Source organism: Anguilla rostrata, chromosome 3, assembly GCF_018555375.3.
Source record: "Anguilla rostrata isolate EN2019 chromosome 3, ASM1855537v3, whole genome shotgun sequence".
NCBI classification, from domain to species: domain Eukaryota; kingdom Metazoa; phylum Chordata; class Actinopteri; order Anguilliformes; family Anguillidae; genus Anguilla; species Anguilla rostrata.
Genome location: NC_057935.1, coordinates 8,849,793 through 8,870,724, shown reverse-complemented (window position 1 = coordinate 8,870,724; position 20,932 = coordinate 8,849,793). Strand labels below are relative to the sequence as shown.

At 44.6% G+C, this 20,932-nt stretch overlaps 1 protein-coding gene and 1 long non-coding RNA gene across 2 annotated transcripts in view; one reads left to right on the top strand and one right to left on the bottom strand.

Moving 5' to 3' along the window:
• Window positions 1–20,932, bottom strand: part of mrnip (MRN complex interacting protein) — a 317,439-nt gene that overhangs the window by 221,594 nt on the left and 74,913 nt on the right. The gene's annotated exons all lie outside the window — the stretch shown is intronic.
• LOC135250037 (uncharacterized) overlaps window positions 1–20,932 on the top strand; it is a 96,752-nt gene that overhangs the window by 74,250 nt on the left and 1,570 nt on the right. The gene's annotated exons all lie outside the window — the stretch shown is intronic.

Genomic DNA, 20,932 nt, shown 5'->3' with positions numbered 1-20,932 from the left:
CTGGAAGATGCTGCCTTTTCAAAGGAGCTGTACATGTCAGCAACTTTCCCTATTAAGAAGGCACTGAAGTCATCTGCAGCGAGAAGGAGGTGGGGAAGTGGGAGGCGGAGGGAGGGTTAGGAAGTGAGAAGAAAGTAGAGAAGAGTTTGAGAGGGCTAGGGGATGAGCTTTCAGTTTTTTTTTTGCGGTAAAAGTTAACCATAGCAACTTTGTGGGAGAAATTGAAATCCAGGGAGGAGGAACCAGTAGGTGGACAGGTCAGCAGGGTCTCCATATTTGTGCCATTTTCCCTCCACTGCCTGCAATTTGGCTCTGTCAGCGCAGCATGTGTCAGATAGCCATGGGCTATGAGAAGATGGCCTTGCAGGTGTGCAGACGAGGGGACAGTGGGAATCAAGAGTCGTGGAGAGGGAGACAGACCATCAGAGCGGGCTTGCCGCGGCATTAGTAAATAGCTGGGAGGAAGATTCGAGAGACGGAAGGGAGGCAGTGACACTGCATCACAGACTGGATGGAGAGAGGTTGTGGAGGGCGAGAGCCAGACTTCAGGAGTGGGGGTGGGTAGAGGAAAAAAGCGATGGGGAGAAAGGGTTAGAAAGTGATCGGAATTCAAAAGGGGTCACGGTGAGTTTGGAAGAGGTGAAATAAAGCTAGTGTCCCTCACTGCGAGTAAAGGGGGGGGAGGGTGTGGGGGGTGTGGGGGGTCGTGGGACAGTGAGGTCGTAGGAGTAGAGTAGATGGGAGACTCCGGCTGACTGGGGAACGTCACAAACTGGACGCTGAAGTCTCCCAGCAGAATCACCTGGGAGAGTCGTGCCACCTGGAAGAGAGTTGAGTAGGATGGTCAGCTCGTCAAGGAAGCTTCCCAGACGGACCCGAGGAAGGGTCAGTGACAGTCAGAGCACAAGAGTCAAAAGAAGAGATCGAAAAGTAAAGAAAGGAAGTAAACAGAAAACTTCCGAGAAGGGGGAGATCAGTTCCACCATTTCTGCCAGATGGCTGGGGAGTGTGGGGGAGGAGAAGGCTGAGAGAAGGTCGCTGGTGTAGCATCGTTGTCAGGGGTTGTCTTTTATACATCTTTCTCTGCTAGGCAGAGGAACTGGGGGATAATATTGCATAGACTATTTTCACTATATCACTATATCAATATGTATGTGTACATGTGTGTTTGTGCACATGCACACACACACACACACATGCTCGCACACACACACACATTATTCACACACACACGCACACACATTATTCGCACACACACGCACGCACACGCACGCACACACACACACACGCACACACACTTTTGAAGTTCAGTCCCATGCAAACATTTCACCGAGCTCCACAATGCAAAGTGAGTCTGGCTGAAATGAGTGAATGCCGTGAATGGTCGGTGAATGAGGTGCGCTTCATTTGAAAGTGGTTCAAGTGCCAGATTTATTTCGCCTTCCTCACAATTTAGAGTGCAGAAGTCAAATTTCTCTTCACTGACATCAATATTTCTTCTCATGTCTTAAATACATCAGGGCAGATGGACAAAAGAGTGGAGGTTTCCAGGGCAACATGAAAGCAAATCTATGAGCTTTGTAGGGACTGTGCATCAATAGGAATCCAGGCTTGTATTAAAGCAGGAAGGACACTCATTGGCTTCTTTTATTTTAAATGAAAATTGATGAATGTGGCAGGAAGAGCTGACAGAAAAGCTACAACTTTAAGACAGTGCCTTAATAGATCTGTCTGTCTATGTCTTCAGTACCTTCCCATCTACCGTGTGACCGCGTCTGCATGTATAACTGGGGAGGAAGGTATTGGCAATTTACAGCCTGTTATACAAGGACATGGCTTATTACTGATGCACTAATGTGTTATTGTACTACACAATTGCCTTTTTGCATTGCATTGAATTGCATTCTTAATAAATTCTAACATTTATATTTCTAAACCTTTTTAGCGTATATCCACAGTGACGGACATAACCTTTGAAATCAAAACTTATTTGAACTTAAAAAGATGAATATAATAATAGCCTGAAACACCGAACCGCTGGAGAGCACGCCGCGGGAAGGCGTTTCATTTGGTGTTTTTAAAAGGATTCGTGCTGCAGTCGCGCTAACGTTAACGCGCGACGCGTGGGCGTTCGCGGGGGTTGCCTTTGCGAGCGTAATCACCGGGCGAAATCAGACGCGCGAAAAAATAAAAGCGACTAAAATTCTTACTCCTTACGCTAAAGCGGCGCCAGATCTGACACCAGAGCAATTCGAGACTTTTTACACCAGCGGGAGCAGGCGCGAGACTATTTGCCCGGGAGTTAGTTAAGTGTGAGAGGGAAGTAACAGTCTGTCCTGGTTTAAGAAGCTGTGGGCGTCCCAGCATGCTTATTAAGTCCCCCCTGCCACACGGCGTCTACCTGTAGCGGATAATGGCTTGACACCCCCAGTCTGCTCTGCCACCCCTTCTTCACATGGCAGTGTTGACACAGGGAAGTGCACTGGCTTTGATTAAGCCCACCAGGGGACGTGTGCCATTTCTCTTTTGCCACTTTCCTCCGGGTAAATGGAAGGGGGGGCGGTGGATGGAGGGGGCAGTGGATGGAGGGGGGCGGTGGCAGCAAATTTGTTGCTGCAAACTTATAAATTGGAGCACAACAGGCAGTGCTGCTGTCTAATTTCGCATCTCTTGTCATGGAAACGCACCGAAAACAAGCGCGGGGGATGGGGGGGAGATAGCATCGGAATAGGCCAAAAAAAGAAAGCATTTCACTCGGTTGGTGTCGAAGGGATTGAGGATTCTTTGTGGCTTAACTGAGCAGGTGAATCAATGCGTTCACTCCGACCTCCATGCAATTAAGATGTACTGACAGAGGAGTGGGGGGGGGGGGGGTCATAGATCCGAGAGAACCCCTGCAATACATGCCAAGCTCGGGAGGGTGAGACAAAGACTGGGCTATGAGCAAAGATCTCCCAGTCGACCTGTCAATAAAATAAAACCACTGAAGAGCCCAAAATGTTTGGGTACGCATGGAATAGCTTAGAGAGGAATAAAAAAGGCCTTCCACTTTTTAACGAGCCTTAACCATGAACAGCATGACTAAATTTCATGTTCACCATTGCATTATGCAGTCTATGACCTGGGGGTATGTATCTCCTAAAACACCCTGTAAAACTGCGAGCTAACAGGCAGCTCTTTACGATGCGCTTGAATTCGGTAACTTTCGCGGCAGGCCCTGTATTAGACATCTCTCGGTCCTTTATGTTCCGGAATCCGGGACCCGGCTTCCTCCGTGACCTGCCGAACCTTGAAGGTAATATCCATGGAAATTCCGCGCAGCCGCCCGCGTGCTCTCCCCCCGGGGCGCGGGGCGCGAGAGAGAGGTCTCCCATCAAGCTGCAAATGAGAAATCAAAAACACAATGAAAGCCATTCCGCATGTGTTAGCTTTTCATCAACAGCGTGTTATTCCAGAGGTTTTCGGAGAAGAGTGAGCAGACACGATTTGGGGAGGGTGAGGTGGTGGACGTGGTGGTGGTGGTGGTGGTGGGGGGGGTGGTGGGGGTGGGGTATGGTGGTGGAGGAGGCAGAGGTGATACCTCTGAAACAGACTGAAATGGCACGATTGAGCAGTTTGCCACCTCCAATCAGTAATCTGCCAGTTCACTGGGCTTGCAGCAATCACAATGATTGTGTGCGTGTGTGTGTGTGTGTGTGTGTGTGTGTGTGTGTGTGTGTGTGTGTGTGTGTGTGTGTATGGGTGAGTGTGTGTGTGTGTGTGTGTACAGTATGTGTGTGTGTGTGTGTGTGTGTGTGTGTGTACAGTATGTGTGCAGGCATGTGTGTGTGTGGATGTGTGTGTGTGTGCGTGTACAGTATGTGTGCAGGCATGTGTGTGTGTGTCTGCATACGTGTGTGTGTGGATGTGTGTGTGTGTGTTTGCATCTGTGTGTGTGTGTGCGTGTGTGTGTGCAGGCCATTCTTCAAAACTCAGAGACTTTGATCGTTCTAACCATGTTTCTGGCTTCCTGCTAATTGCTCATTTAATGCGGAAACTCTGTAAGCTGCAGAAACAGCATGAGAGCGCATGCATCCCGGTGGCCGTGACCTCACTTGGAACGGCTCACCTCGGAGATACGTCTCCGCACATCACAGCACCGCCATCTGCATTGTTCTCTCCTCCTCCTCTGTGAACACGCGGAGTCTGCGATCCCTCAATTCAAGTAGCTGGATCATATCAGAGGGCATATCTTGAAAGGGGGATTGGTTTTCTGAGAGTGAGGTGACAGAGCCGGGAGGTGGGGGGGGGGGGGGTGAGTAAGGTGAGAAGGCAAAATAATAACGTTTCGCTGCCACATTCATCGAAGCGATAAAAGGATAGAGGCACTCAATGGGCTGGAACTGAAGGGTTTAACCCCAACCTGAAAACAATGTCCCCGGTGCTGTCTGCTGCCTGCCATCCAGCCCCTCACAGCAGTGCCAACGCGCCGCCTGGAATGCGCTCCCATTGTTCACTATCTCTCTATCCCTCTCACCTTGCGGCTTGCAGTCGACGGCTGTAGCACAGCGCAGTGCGAGCGCGCGTGTCCTGCCTAGTGTCTGATGACGGGTGCGTGCCCCGCGCCGTCGTGTCTGACTGCGGCGGGCGCACGGAAGCGCCGCTCTGTTCGCCGTTGGAACGCAGGCGCATTTTGGAAATGAAGTCCATGTCACCGGGTTCTCTTAAGGACACGATCAGAGACCCTAAACGGAGACGACTTATTTCAGTGTGTTAGCTGTGCGTCTGCTCGTGTGTATTGCGTGTGTGCATTGCTAGCGGTGCAGGTGGTGGTGGGTGTGTTTGTGTGTGTGTGTGTGTGTGCGTGCGTGTGTGTGTAGCTATATATGTGTGTGTCTCTGTGTGTGTTTGTGTGCGTGTGTGTATGTGTGTGCCTGTGTGTGTGGGGTGCATTGGTGCGTGATGTATGTTGTGGTGGTGCATAGTGAGTGTGTGTGTGTGTGTGTGTGGTGCAGTGAGTGGTTGTGGGGTAGCGTGTTGTGTGTGTGTGTCTGCGCGTGCGTGCGTGTTTAATTACCTCTGTGGACACAGAGTGTCTTCATACTGCTGGTTTGATGTTGAGTCAGGGATCGCTCTCAGGAGCATTCCTGGGCTGCAATGATGGACTGTTAATTGGAGTTCTTTAATTAGTGTGTGGATCTTTGAGAGATGTGCCCTGTTCTCTCCTTTCCACTGGAGTGGATTGCGAGGCTCAGAGCATCTCTGGCTTGCCTCGTCTGTGCTCAGGGACACCTTGATTGGTCCCGCTGCTTTTGCTCATCTCTATAAAGACAGCGGAGCAATGCAAGTTGTCTTTTTTTTTTTTCTCCCCCTTTTAACCCGCAGGAAAAAAAAGGAAAAGCTGCAGCACCTTTTCCCCCCCTCGCAGTGAGTGAACCATAACAGCGGAGCTGCCTTTTGCTTTCCTCGCGACTCGTGGCGGGAAAATGGCGGTTTGCTTATTGCGCGAAGACACCATAAAAATCATATGTTCCTTGATCCCCGGTGCCACTATTTGACGGTGAATAATTATGTAGACGGAAACAAAAACAGTTTGCTCACAGCTGAGTCTTAAACACGCTCCCCGTGTTAACATGACACACCTGGAAGACATAAAATATAATTTTAGCAAATGCTACTTGGTGAAAACGTGGCATGCTTTGGCATGACTGCAGTGCTTATAAAACCATATTAGCTAAGCCTCACAGTGTCACTGAGATGTGTGGTTTGAAAAAAAAAAAAAAGAAAGCTTTCATAACGGTCCTTTATGTTTTCCTTTTTTTAACGGATTAAATAATTAATCGCTTTGAATAATAAATGGAATGAAACAAAGAGGGAAGAGTTCTAAGAATATTTTCAAATCTGCATTTGCGTCTCACGTCATCTGCCAGTCGTTACCTACAATATGTTTTGGGTGCAATTAATGAAAAACGGTGTACGTGTGTCTTGTGCAGATATTAGCTTTCAGTGCAAGTTTTACTTATATATATATTATATATATATATAGACCTGACCTGTAGGTCCTCCTTCTTCGTATGGCTCAAATTCATTGGCTAAGGTCAAGCTTAGTGAGTCTATTTCCTCTCTTTCAGCTTGCAAAGGCATAGAGCTCTCGTCTCTGAGTCCGCATTTAAAAAAAAAAAAAAAAAACATCCTCAGTTTATGTAGGGGAAAAATGGAAAATAATTAATAATGCATGCGCGGGCATTTGGAATATCGCAAATGCCAATCTCTCAGTTAAGAGAGAGAGGTGGTAAACAGCAACAACACATTTCTAATTAAAAGTTTAGTCGTCATAAATTAAAGATCAGCAGCGGTGGTGCAATAGTAATGGCATTTGGGATATTGGGCGTTAACTGGGAAAAGATGATGAAAAGGAGTGGATGCCACTTACGCGGCTTTATGAAAGGGCAGAAGACACACACGCGTCCGCACTCCTCCCCTGCGAGTGTGTCCTGGCTATGCACTATGGACAATAATGCGTTCTTAAAAAATAATCAAATGCATCTCCTTTTAAACTGTGGTTTTGAATTCTGGGGAAATCTCATCAGGAATGATTATCGTATCAACAGAAAGATGACCTCAGCGGACATCAGCGAATCTGCAGCAGTGGAGGGCATGGCTCCTGTTTCTGTAAGACTGTGTACTGACTCAGTGGATGGTTAGAGAATGCTTACACATCTCCAGGCCAGTCTTATACCTCGCCTTACTGGTCCATTTTGCACAGTCAACATCGCGTGTGTCAACAAAGCACGACAACATTAAACTGTCTTTACAATACACTCTTATTAGCTTTTCCTCATTTTCACTGCAGTTTTACCTGCTAGCTTCATTCTTCATTTTTTTTATTTTTAAGTTGGAAAATATTAAAGGATATAAAGAGAAGTATAAAATAATTTTTAAAAGAGACAGGATAGGAACCCCCCCCACCCACACACACACACCAAATAGCATCATTCAAATCTGGGTCGATGCAGCAGAGTGAAACAATAAGTCGTCTCTCACTGGATATGGTCAGTAGCACCGCTCGAAGCCCACTCCCTTACATGACCACAGCTGGCCAACAGAAGGTGCTGCAGCACAGGAAAGAATACTAAAGCCCTCCGTTTGACAGGCAGTTCCATTTCATATGTCCAGCCTGTCCGACAGAAACACATTTTCTTTCCCTCTCTATTTTTCTTTCTCTCTCCCCTCCTCTCTGTCTTTCTTACTTTCTTTATTTCTCTCTCTCTCTCTCTCTCTCACACTCACACATAAACCAAAACTCACTCACTTTTTTCTTTCTCTCCTCTCTTCTCTTTCGTTCTGTCACCCACAATTGCACTTTGAGCTACATTTTATGTATGAAAAGTGCTATATATATATAAGCTTATTATTATTACTCACACACCCACACACATGCACCCCCACACACACACACGTGCATGTACACATGCACACGCACACACGCACACACACACTCACACACACATCCATTGCTAAAGCTAAGGATCAACGATGTGGCGAAGAATGCCAGCTTATTCCATCTGCCAGAAATAAGCCAGAGAGCAAGCTTCAGTTCCCCTCACAACAACAGCGCCACAGCCTAGGGGACCAGCAATTTGGCCTGGCTTTCTGAACTCCTGATCGGATACCTGTTTCCGACAGCGCTCGTGTAACCTTCCTGCTATTTATCAAGGTGTGGCATGTTCTCATAACTGTGTATTAGGGTATGAATCATTCATATCATACGCATTCCCTTAAATCGAACCCTCTGTCTTTTATTTTATTATGCGCCGGTGTGCCGCGATCGCCCAGCAGTCGCGTAGCTGCACTTGTGCAGGTGGGAATGAAAGGCCGGGGATCGCGGCTGAGCACCGCTAATGGCGGCTGAACTTTAATTCGCCCCCGCTTTTGTTAAATATAGCGGTTTTTTTTAGATTAGAGGCGCTTTGAACGCCGCGCCGTTTCATTGGCTGCCCCGCAGGACCGGGCGGCGTTCGAAAGGCGCCCGGCGGCTGGGCCTTTTCGAGGACGTCAAACCGCGGAAGGTTTTTTTTAGCCTTTGTCCGCCATCTGCTCCGCCGCGGTTCTCTTTCATTCGGCTCTCTGGAATGTTTTTTGGTTAGCCGTGCCTGCAGGATCGAGGCCCCAAAGAAAGAGCGGGTCTTATAAACAAATCAGGAGCTGCTGAGGTTGTGCTGGATGATGCCCTTCACCTTGGTAAAAACCCTCCTCATGGCCACTTCCTATCGTGCATGTTATTCCTGGAAAGTACCTTACTTTTAGTTATTTTTCCATGTGGAGCTATACTCACATACACGCGTGCACATGTATACATGTAAACACACACACGCATGCATGCACGCACGCATGCACGCACACACACACACACACACACCACACACATTTGTGCAGGCTTGTAAAATAAGGAATTTTGCATGTAGATGTATATGCAAAGCTTGTTGTTTGTCATTGTACTTGTGAGACATATTGCTGTTTGCTCAGGTAAGACCGTGAAATCAGAGGAATTATGTTCCATAAACACGATTTTATGTCTGGTAAAAAAAAAATCAATCTCAGTCAAGCACAAAATCATTTTTAAAAGGACATACTTCATCTTTGTGAAAAATCTACATTTACAACGGCAAAATAGATTTTTGTGGCATGCTAAAGACTTGAACTGTTTCTTCACAATCAGGGGTAGTTTTAGTAAATTTAAATCCTTAATTTGCTTTACAGCCTTCTAATGTAGCTCAGAATGAATGCAGGAAGCTCAAGGATAACTGCTCATTGTTTTAATTGCTGCAATACGACTGGGCAGATGTTCGCGGTAATGAATTGGTGTACTGTAGCAAGCAGACAAACCGCCGCAAACAGCCTCGTTTGCACAGACTGCGCGTCCCGCGTTCGCCCCGCATTTAGATTGCAATCGCCATTCAATTAAAACCCTCTCAAGCAAAAACTGCGCACTCGTCAACAAACAGTCACTTCAGGAACAGGGGCTAACAATGAGCTCTTAATTGGACGGGGGAAGAGCACTGTAATGGCTCTCTCAATGACATTGCGACTAAGGGGCCTTACGCGAAGGGGGGGGAGTTGGTGGGTGGGGGGGGCGGCGGGATGGGGGGGGGGACGGATTCCTCCAGCGCGTCACATCAGCCCTGATGAGGCGCCGCGGTTTTATCTCAACATTTCGGCGAACCCGATCACCGGTTACGCGAGCGAAGGCGCCGCCGAACTCTGTGCCGCCTGGCAGTGCCGTGGCGGACCGCGCGTCCCGCCCACGTCGGTCTCTCAAAGATGACACCAACGCGAGGGTCTGCAAATTAGCCACGTGAACCGTTGCCATTTCGATTTTTTTATTAAAAAAAATTTTATTTTTTTTTTCAAAGCGCCGTCCTCCTGAAAGGGAACCGAAGGAAACTGGGCGGGGAGTTTAGCGGGCGGCCGCGGCTCCCTCCCAGCGGAGCCCGGGGCTCCAGTTTCCGCTCCGCGCCACGTCGGCGCATAAAACCCTTAACTTACTTCACGTCAGACTCCTCCGGGGATCGTCCCAGCCGTCACAGCAGGTTTCCGTGCCGAGGAATGTGCACTGTCAAGCGGAAGTATCGCAGATCGTCTGTCGCTAGCCCACCGCTATGTTTATTTGTCTTGAACGTGTCGATGCACGTACCCTTGTACTCCTCCTAACAGAGTTTATGGTTACACCTTTTCCGCTTATGACCTTGAAAACCTTTAGTAATGTGCTCGTGTGTGTCTATCGATGTGTCAATGCAGTCGACACCTTTCTCTAAAAGTATGTGCAAAGCCTTGAATAAATGCCATTTAAAACCTTTTCTATGCATGATTTTCTGTTGAAAATTACCAAAAATGTTAAGTTATATTTATTTAGTCTTTAACTGTGAAAATGACATTGTGAACAAATGATTAATGTTTTTTTCACCAGAATAAATAAAGATATGCTTTATACATCAAATAGGAAAGTAGTCCAGTAGCAGTAGTACAAAGCTATGATTCTGTCCTTTTGAATGAAAAATCTATAATGTATCTGCATTAGACATGAATCTTTTGAATGAACGAATGAATCATTGAATCATCATATGAATGCATAAAGGTGCATAAAGGTGCATTTCTAAACGCACCAAGTGCTGAATCCAGATTGTTTTCAAACCTTCGACAAACACTAAACTTTTCGAGCCGATTCAACATGCCTGCCTCTGCCACTCACATTGATTTTAAGTAAATTACTGACTTCCACTAAATGTCCTGGCCTTGTTATCACAGTGATCTTTTAGCAGAGAGCAGCCCCACACTGTGCAAAATCACATTGTGCCACATACTGCTGCCACACACTTGAATTAGACATTGATTAATTGCGAATTAATAATGTAGGATTACACTAGTCCTCAGATAATGTACTGTACTATAAAGTGTGATATGTAACTACGTTTCATATTTATAAATTGTATAACATTTATTTATACATGCATTGATTTATCATTTTATTTTTGTCTTGAAACTCACATCTAATAAACCTTTTTTCGCATTAATTAACAGAAAAAAATAGGTAAGTTTTTACACTCAGAAATGGAGGTTAAGGGGGGAAAAGAACCTGAAACCGAACTGTCATTAGCCTAAAAACCTGTTTTTACTGTGAAATGATTACTGTGTTTTTTTCTCCAGCTGAATCATTTCACAGAGTTATTGTTTATATTTGTATAAAGTTTTCTTTACCTCTCAGTACTAAATTAAAGTTTTCCCACAACCTATGACTGCTAATCCTGGAATGAATTAATCCCTTACAACTGGGGAATTGGATGGTAGCCGAACTGTGGGCACAATGGGGAAATGCTCTTATCAAAAGTACAGCAAGCGGGAAAAAATGATTTACGGAATTCTGGCGTAAAAGGGATGGAAGAAATCCCCTCCGATGATTACCTTAACCCCCGAGGAGCCGGTTCTGCACGTGCCCAGTTCTGATGGAAACGCTGAACCATTGTTCAATTCCATTTTTGACCTTTTTGCTTCTGCAAGAGCCTTCTACAAGAACTTCACAAAGTAGATGAAAACCTAGATAATTATTATTATTATTATTATTATTTTAGACTTGCTGTAGAAATTGCCAAGGCATCGCCTGACAGATGAAAAAGACTAGTATGAAAGACAGCCTGCTTTTCAAAAGAATGAAACGGACGGAGGGAAAAATAGTAAAACAGAGGATGTGTGCAGCGGCCTCAATCCAGGAAATGGAGGGAAATAAAGGGAGCTGAAGGGTAGAAAAGGAAGAGAAGAGGAAGAGAGCGGAAAACGGGGGCTATCAGAGACGCACGCCCGCCACACGCGTGGGCTACAGCAGCACCGGCTGCTGCTTCCAGCCAGGAGAGGCAGGGAGGAGAGCGTGAGGGGAGAGGGAGGGGGGTGAGGTGGATTCCAGACTCAGGAGAAGCAGAACGGAGTGCGTGAGGGGAGAGGGAGGGGGGTGTGTCTGATTCCAGGCTCAGGAGAGCCAGGGAGGAGTGCGAGAGGTGAGAGAGAGGGTGGTATGGCTGGTTCCAGGCTCAGGAGAGGCAGGGAGAGGGAGGGGTGTGGGGTGGATTCCAGACTCAGGAGAAGCAGAAGGGAGTGCGAGAGGTGAGAGAGAGGGTGGTGTGGCTGCTTCCAAGCTCAGGATGGAAAGGCACGTCAGCAATGGTAAAGAGGGAATGGCTGGGCTCATAACTAATTCTCATTTCCTCTGACTCCCAGAATGCCAAAAACCCCCCCAAAAACCAAGAACTGCTCAGTGCCTTCCCACTGTTAGAGGCTCTGTTCAGACAGGAGATGAAGAGTAGGATTGCGGTGTCCGGAGGATTACGGTTGTAGCCACCCCATGCATCCATTCATCCGTCCATTATCAATACCCACTTGTTCTCGGTTGGGGTCGCGGGGGGTGCCGGAGCCTATCCCAGCATGCATTGGGCGAAAGGCAGGAATGCACCCTGGAGAGGCCGCCAGTCTATCGCAGGCCTCTGATTCAGACATTCCGTTTCTCCAGTCTGAGCAATCTCAGCACTGCCTCCTGCAGGAATCTGACATCACTTACAGTTGTGGGAGATGGTACCTTGCACTGTTGTCCCCAGCGAACGGTGACATTGAGGTAAGGGCTCTTGTATGTGACACCCTACAGTTATGACCCTGTCAAAGGGGATGTCATATAGCTATGGCTCCTGTGGACAGGTCAGGTCCCACAGTGGTGCTGGACGTTCACTACAAACGATCCTTTAGTGCAAACTAGTTTTTTTTTTTTCCATTTGAAGTAGTCAATATATGATGACATTAGCTTTCACCCATTTTGGGTTTCAAGAAGCCTCACTCTCCCAGTCCCATCTAAGAAAATCACATCATGTAAAAACAGATCATCATCTAAAGTACCATGGTAGGATGACTGGTAAATGGCTAAAGCACATCCATTCGATACAATCCATTTACGGTATAGCACCTGCACTTGGAAATAAGGAACCAGAGGACATTGCCTTTCAGCATGGTAGAAACTCTTCAAAGGTGCAAGTCCCAATGTCACACTTGCAGCAGGAATACTAAAAACATGAGATATTTGCCTTAATGGTATTCTCTTTACATTTTTTATGCAGCAAACAATCCAATCCCTAAGGACAAAATGCACTTGCTTAAAATAATTTAAATTAAAACATTTTCATTCCTAGTAAGGTCCCCAAAAATAATTCCACAATAATAAATAAATATGCACTTATTTTTGCTTATTATCAATACTTACATACGTGTAGTCCGTTTATTCAAGTGTGAGCTAACCTTATAAATGCCAGGTCTTTATCTTTCTCATGTCACGTTTTACGTTTATGGAGGAATCATGATATGCTGATCATGTAAATGTCACATTCCATCGAAAAAACAAACATCTCTCTGCTCTTTTGCTCTCTCTCTCTCTCTCTCCCTCTCCCTTTCTGTCTCTCATGCTCTCTCCCTGCCTCACTCTTTATCTATGCTCTTTATCTCTACACTTCCTGTTCTCTCTCTTTCAGCCTTTTCCCCCACTCTGTATTTCTCCCTCTCCCTATCTACTGTCTTTCTCTTGCAATTGTACCTCACTTCCCCTCCCTCTCTTCCCCCTCTCCATTTTCCTCTCACCTCCCCTCCATCTCTAGCCCCTCTCTGTCTTGCATTCCATCTCTCTCTCCCAAATCCATCTCTAGCCTTCGCCATCTCTCTCTCACTCCCCCTCCATCTCTAGCCCTCTGTCTCTCTCTCACTCCCCCTCCATCTCTAGCCCTCTGTCTCTCTCTCACTCCCCCTCCATCTCTAGCCCTCTGTCTCTCTCTCACTCCCCCTCCATCTCTAGCCCTCTGTCTCTCTCTCACTCCCCCTCCATCTCTAGCCCTCTGTCTCTCTCTCACTCCCCCTCCATCTCTAGCCCTCTGTCTCTCTCTCACTCCCCCTCCATCTCTAGCCCTCGTCTCTCTCTCACTCCCCCTCCATCTCTAGCCCTCTGTCTCTCCCTCACTCCCCCTCCATTTCTATCCCTTTGTCTCTCTCTCACTCGCTCTCCATCTCTAGCTCTCTCCCTCCCCTTCCATCCCTAGTTCTCTCTCTCTCTCTCTCACTCCCCCTAATTCTCTTGCGCTCTCTCTCTCACTCCCCTTCCATTCCTAGCTCTCTCTTTCTCTCTCTCCCTCCCTCCCTCCCTCCCTCCCTCCCCGCACCCCTCTGAGATGACAGGGGAGTGACACTGTACTTGACAGTACTTAATGCAGCTGTCAGTGGTCGGGGGGCAGCGGTGCAGGCACGCCGGAGATTATACAGATTCAAATGAGCCACAGCTGCGGAAAACAGGTCTGACACCCGTTGCATTGCTGACAGGGCCTGTGATTCACAGTGCCATTAATCTCGCATAAGATCTGCGCCGCTTTGTCTGGCTGAAGAGCGGGTCCTGTAGGAAATGAAGCTGGAAAACTTCTCCGAGCGTACAGCCGCGCTGCCTCCACAGCCCCCTACAGCTCAGCGTGCAGGTGCGGCTAAGGTGCTGCCGTCTCCGTCTGTGATTTTGGGAGCCGTGCTGTAACTGGCTGGCTGCTTAGCATGCAGACAGTACCGCAGGCTTGCCGACTAGTTCAAAACACTTACACAATAAATTTACTTTACTTTTGTAGAACCTTGAGTTATGGAGACAGGAAGTGCAAAACACAATTACACCTTATCTTGCTCCTAATTATCACTTATCCAAAAACTGTTATAATTAGGTGCCGGGCCATATGATAGCACAGTTGCTGAAAAAAATACACTCTAGGAAAGACAAGTTTCATGTAAAGATGGGGGAGAGCCAAATAAGTATGTGTATGAAGTGAAATATTGGCAATCCAAAATAGGAGATATGTATTGTTTGAAAAGCCAATGTAGAAAAAAAATGGATTTTGCAGATCTCGATTCCTGCTGCTTTAATATTGAAATATTATAGCTATGTGATTTGAAAATTTGGCTACCATAATGTAAGTATATAATTCCAGAAACAGATTCAACTTCTTAAAAAGGGTATATTTTCATGCCAAATTTTCAAAGCAGCGAACATTTGGGAGTTCAGAATGCCCACCATTCGTATCTCAGTGGGTCTGCGTTTCACATCGTGTCAGTATAAGGATAGTGAAATGCATTTTCCTGTCTGTTTCAGTGAAAGGACAGTCTGTTTACCTGACTGCTTATTCTGCATGTTCCCGCCAGGCTTAGCTCACCTGGTTCTGCTCATTTTCCATCCTCCCATTAACCCAGCCCATTAGCGCTTCGCTGGGAGCTGTGAAACAAGTTTGACGCCGCTGTTGGGTAGGAAACATAGTTTCGGCAGACTGTTATATGTAAACAACAATTTTGGCGGAACTGCGGAGAGGATCCTGGAATAAAGCTCATTTTCTGTAAGGCATAAAATTGTAAAACAAGCTCCGGTTACTCAGAAATGGATTCATAGTTCTGCACCTGACTCTTGCGTTCTTATTTTTGTCACGCATCTAAACTGCTTGAGTGTAACTTATGAGGTATAAATCTCAATCCATGTTGATAATCAGCAGTAAGAGATTCTTTCATTTTAAGTAAATATAGTCACGACAGCAGTTATGTTAAACAGCATAACATAGCGCAAAATGGTTTATTGAGATTATAAACCACATGTTTATAAACTTATAAGCATAAGCATTTAAAAATGTGCCACTACGGGATTCTTCTTTTGTTGTTTTGTTTGTTTTGTTTGAAAATATTCCAATACTGGTTCTAACCAATCACACTTTCATTATATGTATAATTTACCCTTTTAAAGATGGGATTGAATTTTAAAATATATTATTCAGCAAAATGTAAATATCTGGGGGCTTAATTAAACCACAGAATTGTCCAAAGCATACAGAAAGCAATCCTACGTAGCCAAAGCTTTAATAGGCAGTAATAAATAGCCAAAGAGAAAAGATATATCACATCTTTTTGCAATATAAATCCATACAGCACTATAAACATAGAAGAATCAAGTGACAGGACAAACAGTATCTTCAATATCTGACTTTGGGCCAATGTGACACATTTCAAACTAGTGGAGTCTTTGTTTGGGAAATGTTTGTTTGTTCTGTCACTCACATTGGAGAGCTGCACAGTTTTCTATAAACTTGCCGCAGCGTATACGGATAGTTCTTTTCATTCTGTGATCTGAGTTTTCTTGTTCTCGACTGCTTTTGGAGGCAAGGTGCTTGAGTGGCTGGTGTAAGAAAATCTACAGCCTGTGCTGTATATTAATGATGTCCTGAACTGTATGATTACAAAAAGAAAGGAACTGCAACAGCAGGAGGAGGAGCTGCATTGCTACCCATGATAATTCTAATAACTCATTTTACTCTCTTTGTTATTTACAGACCTCGGACATGGCTGTGTGCAAAGCATTAACATATTACCAAATACGCAAATCCATTAGTCATGCTTTAATTAGCATTCTGTCCTATTCACAGAAACACCTCTGTGTATCATTGATCTAAAAAAAAACTATCTCTGATTCACACAATGTTACTCGAGAGACAATGGGGATCGGCCAACCCTTCTCCAACACGTTTGCAAGACACAAGAGTGTATATTAGTCAGGGCAGCATATGTTGGGTTGTGTAGTCATGATCTTGCATACTTTAGTGACACTTGTTTAAAAAAAATACATTTTGTAAACACGGCGAGTGTTGTAAAGATGTCTGTTATATAATACGATTTCATATTTGTCACTTTCATATGTCATACCATATAATATATTTGTCAGGCTTCCCAGAACAAACAATCCGTGAAAACTCCAGAATGTTCCACAGCAATCAATTCCGCATTTAGGAACTGACATTTTGTTGCATAAACAGCTGATTCACTTTAATGATGCTGCTGTGTGCGGAACATGACATTCTTCTGTCTTGTTCTTATTTTTGCTGCTTTATTGCATGAAGGGGTTCGTGATTAACTGCATTCATTTGGGTTGCTTTGGAGTACACTTGTTTCAATAAATCAGTCCACTACTTCTGCAAGGTAAAACCCTGGCATCCCTGTGCGAACAAATTACAATAATAATAATAATAATAATAATAACAACAATAATAACGACGAAGACGACGACGACAACGACAACAACAACAACAACAATAATAATAATAATAAATAAATCAATCTTACATTAAACAAAATTAATCTTTTTTCTTTTGTGAATGATTATTGTTATAGCCAGGGGCAGCCTAGTAAACACAATCGCTCCCCAAAAAGTTCCTCCTAAAGCCGGGTAATGAAATCATGTCATTCTGGTCATGAACTTGAATGATTCGCTGCACATCACCGGCCCCCAAAACTAAATGAATTTAGCGAGATTCGATTTCCGCCGCGAGTTCTTAACATTGCAACAATGAAGACAAATTGCGCCAAACTTTAAATGCAATTTTCCCGCCAGTTTGTCGCTGAAGAAACCAGGCCCCCAAGGCCCCTGGCTGTCTGTCTCTGAGCCTGCCAACGTCTAACCGTCGGCTGCGTACGAGAACAAGGCCATCTTTATGATTGACTTGAACCGGTCATGTGTGGGGATATTATCCTGCGACTGGTGAATTGCATTCTACTGTGCACATTACACGAAACAGGAAATGCAATCCCGGGATGTGTTCGGTCTTGGCTGACTCGTAGTTAACCTCCGAACATGAGTCCTTCATAATATGTTGACGTAATTATCTTGTTGCGCATCACACTGCATATACGTGCTGTAATCAGCTCTTCACTGAACTCAACAGAGATCTCACATTTTAAAAAAAGATGCACACCAGTCCATTCATTGCCCACTGAACGTTATATATACTGTTCCAACACAAACATGCTCGAACACGCATACTTATTTTTGATAAATTAACATAGAATAAAAAATAAAAAAACAGACCTAGGGTAGCACTTTTTGAATGTAGCATATGCAGTGAACATTCTTTTTTTAATAAAAAATAAAAGAATAACAAATGAATGTTTGATACAGTAAATCTAACAAGACCTGTCAAATGTTTTTTAAAAACACCTTCTTCCTTGAATTTCTTCAAATGGCAAACTTACCACTTCATCATTCATCCTTATCCAGGAAACATCAACAGAACAGTTTTACAAATCAGTCTAGGGTAGATATATCCAAAAGCAACATTCTCACTGACTCTTGTCCACACATAAATGACCTCGCTAAAACATAACTCAACAAAAATATATTCGCAAAGAACAAGATCATAGTTAGTAATGAATCTTAGACCCTGCTTCCTCAGTAAAATTAATAAAATTGTAGAACTCAAAATCTAGTTGACCATGACAGGGTAATTCAGCCATTAAATTACACTACAAAGGAACTCTTCAGCAGAAGTGTAGATGGATGGCTTGCACAGTACTTGGCTTTGTCATATTTTACCATCTTTCCCTTCTTTATTGGCTTTAAACCTTGCATGCCTGTGAAGGCTAATTGTTATTTACCTAATGACAAAAATCTTGTTCATTTATTTTGAGAAGTGTGATCTCATTTCATTGTTTAGATCAGCAGGGAAGATTGACTCCCCTATACATAAACACACCATCAATGATCAGTCATTCTGTCAAACTCATCACCCCTCAGGCCTCTGTGTAGGCCCTCAGTGTAATCTCAGATTTGCACAATGTTAACGGAAATGTCCGACTGTAGAGCTTCTCCACCCTAGCTCTCTGGTGGTCGAACAAACTCACCCATTCCTCTACGAATCACTCAGTCACTGCCCATTTTCCACCGTGGTTTGAAGATCTCTTCAGACTCTGCCTTGACTAACTATAGCACAACACTCTGCTGAGCTACCACCAATTAAGTATCACTTTCGCATAACACTTATATCTTGTATCTTGATCTTCTCTCACTTTCATGCTGCACTAGTATCTTCATCTTGATGTTGAAGTTCTTTTATCATATCTCTTGTAATTATGCCTTACTTCTAGCTTAAGACTTAGCCACAACTTCACTGGCTTTACAAAGGCTTTACTATGTGAACTAGACCTGATGTTCATGGCTTTGGATAGCCGCTACTTCAGGAGAAATGCACTTTATCTGACACGTGTCTGCATTTGTTCCAGTGACCTTCGGTATAAAAAAAAGTCAAATAAAATGAAATTTCAGCCAATGAAATTCTGCTTTTCCCAGCTCCATAGGCTTCCACTGCTATACCATACCGACACTGTTACATTACATTCATTATTGCTTGATGGACATCCTCATCCATGGGCACTAGGGCGCTCAGTTTACACTCGACATATTGCCTATCCAGGTAGGAAGCTAAGCCACCCAGGACTCAAACCTGCAACTCTCCTTCCTGACCACGACATCGCACTGCCACTCATTTTTATTATTGCTTTTTTTTTTCGCCCCCCCCCCCCCACAATGCTCTGTTGACACACTGATACACTGTTATTACGCTTCTAAGCCCGGTGTTTTCTCTGTGGGGAGTGTGCCGTTCGCTCTGTACAGTTCTGCTTCAGGGAATCTCAATTCTGACCTCATTTTCTCCTCAGGGTCCCCCTCTTCTACGGCCCAATAGACAGATTGGTGTCTGCGACGGCGGTTCAGCTCTGCAAGATTCACACAGAGTCTTTTTCGTCCTCAAAAAGTGTGGGGAGCTTTGTATTGGCCAATAATGCCTCCTAAGTCTCACAAAACTACTCCAACACGCACTTACATAAATGGCCATTACCAAAGAACCTCGCAGTATATTAACAAAGAGAGACTCTGGAATCACGGACTGCACAGCGACGGGCTCCAACATTGATTTATTTCAATAACGGCGGACTGGATAAAAAAGGAATCCGATTGCTTGGCTGGCAGGTTCTGCCTCAGATTGCGCAGCTGGTACACCATGCTCTAAATTACTCATAAGAAGAACAGCAGAGCAATGTGAAGAGGGACAGTTAGGAATGAATTTGAGGAACGTAATACGAGATACAGAATGGGAGAGATTGCAGGGTTACAGTTTTCTGGCCTTTTTACAAAGGGCACAAGTTAAGCTTGGAAAAAAACAACAAAAAAAACCAAAACATTTTTCTTTGAAATTTTGTCATGCCGAAGTCTGAAACTTGCCCTTTTATCTCCCATATACCAAAAGTCGCCAAATTATGCAAACATTTGTTCATCCATTCGGTTGTTCATTTACAATTCATCACGAATTGATAATTTTGCAAAAAATACTCCCCCCATTCTTGTCACTTAATTATCACTCTCATTATAAGCTAAGGTTCTCATAGGGGGGCCCAGCTGTTGCATGGAGGACTATTTCCAGGGGACATTTTTGAAGTTTCAGCCACCCACGCCGTTTGACACTCCAGACCTTCTCACTGGCTCCAGACTGCTATCCTAATGGACCTTCTGTCTGCGCGCACGCGGCTTGGCTTGTAGCAGTGTTTCTGTGCCGGGCTGCCAGATCTCCCTGCGCTAATAATAATAATAATAATAATAATAATAATAATAACTAGACAGTTCCTGCAGAAATTGTGAAGTGTTGATGCTGCCAATGCAAAGTCGAATTTGTGCTGAACAGAGTGAACAGTGTTTGTAGTATGAGCAGTATTGTGTGTGCTAAAATATAAAGGCAATGAGGTGATTTGTGACACATATATGCAGAGCTAAATTAACTCTTCATCAAACTTGATGTGTGCTATGGTGTTTAAGGTGGTTGCTAGGGTTTTGCTAGGTGGTTGCTAAGGTGTTTTATGTGGTTGTTCGGGTGTTGCTAGGTAGTTGCTATGGTGTTTTACGTGGTTGCTAGGGTATTCTAGGTGGTAGCTAGGATGTTGCTAGGTGGTTGCTATGGAGTTCTAGGCGGTTGCTAAGGTGTTCTAGGTGGTTGCTGGTCACATGAACCTCAATACTTCACCCCCATCTCTCTGTCAGTCACATGATAAAAAAAATCAGCCCTTTATTAATGCTGCCCCCTCTGTCAGTCTCAGTGCAGTTTCGTCAGAGGCATTTAAAATTAGCAAGTGTTTATCAGTAATACTCATTTGACCATCCCTCACAATTTTTGTTTTTTTCACACGAATCGTCATTGAGCTCATTGAAAGTCTGCTGTCTAGTAACAGGAATAGCTTTAGCAACCGAGACAAACAAATCTTGTGACGTTACAACCTATCTTGTTCCAAGATGGCTGTGCCCTAGTGACTGCAAAAAAGCTTGGTTTTTTTTTATTATTGCAAACAGTTTCATGTCTTTATTTCACTGTTTCTTAAAGTTACCACCTTCACCTTGCATGGCTACTGTGTGTTAATATTAATTTACCTTTAGTTTATTGTCCTTTGAGAAATTTATGTTTCCTACAGCAATCATCAGATGCATAACAGAGAACCAACATAAACAATAACAACCACAACAGCAACAAACAACACATAAAGGTGTGCGTGTGTG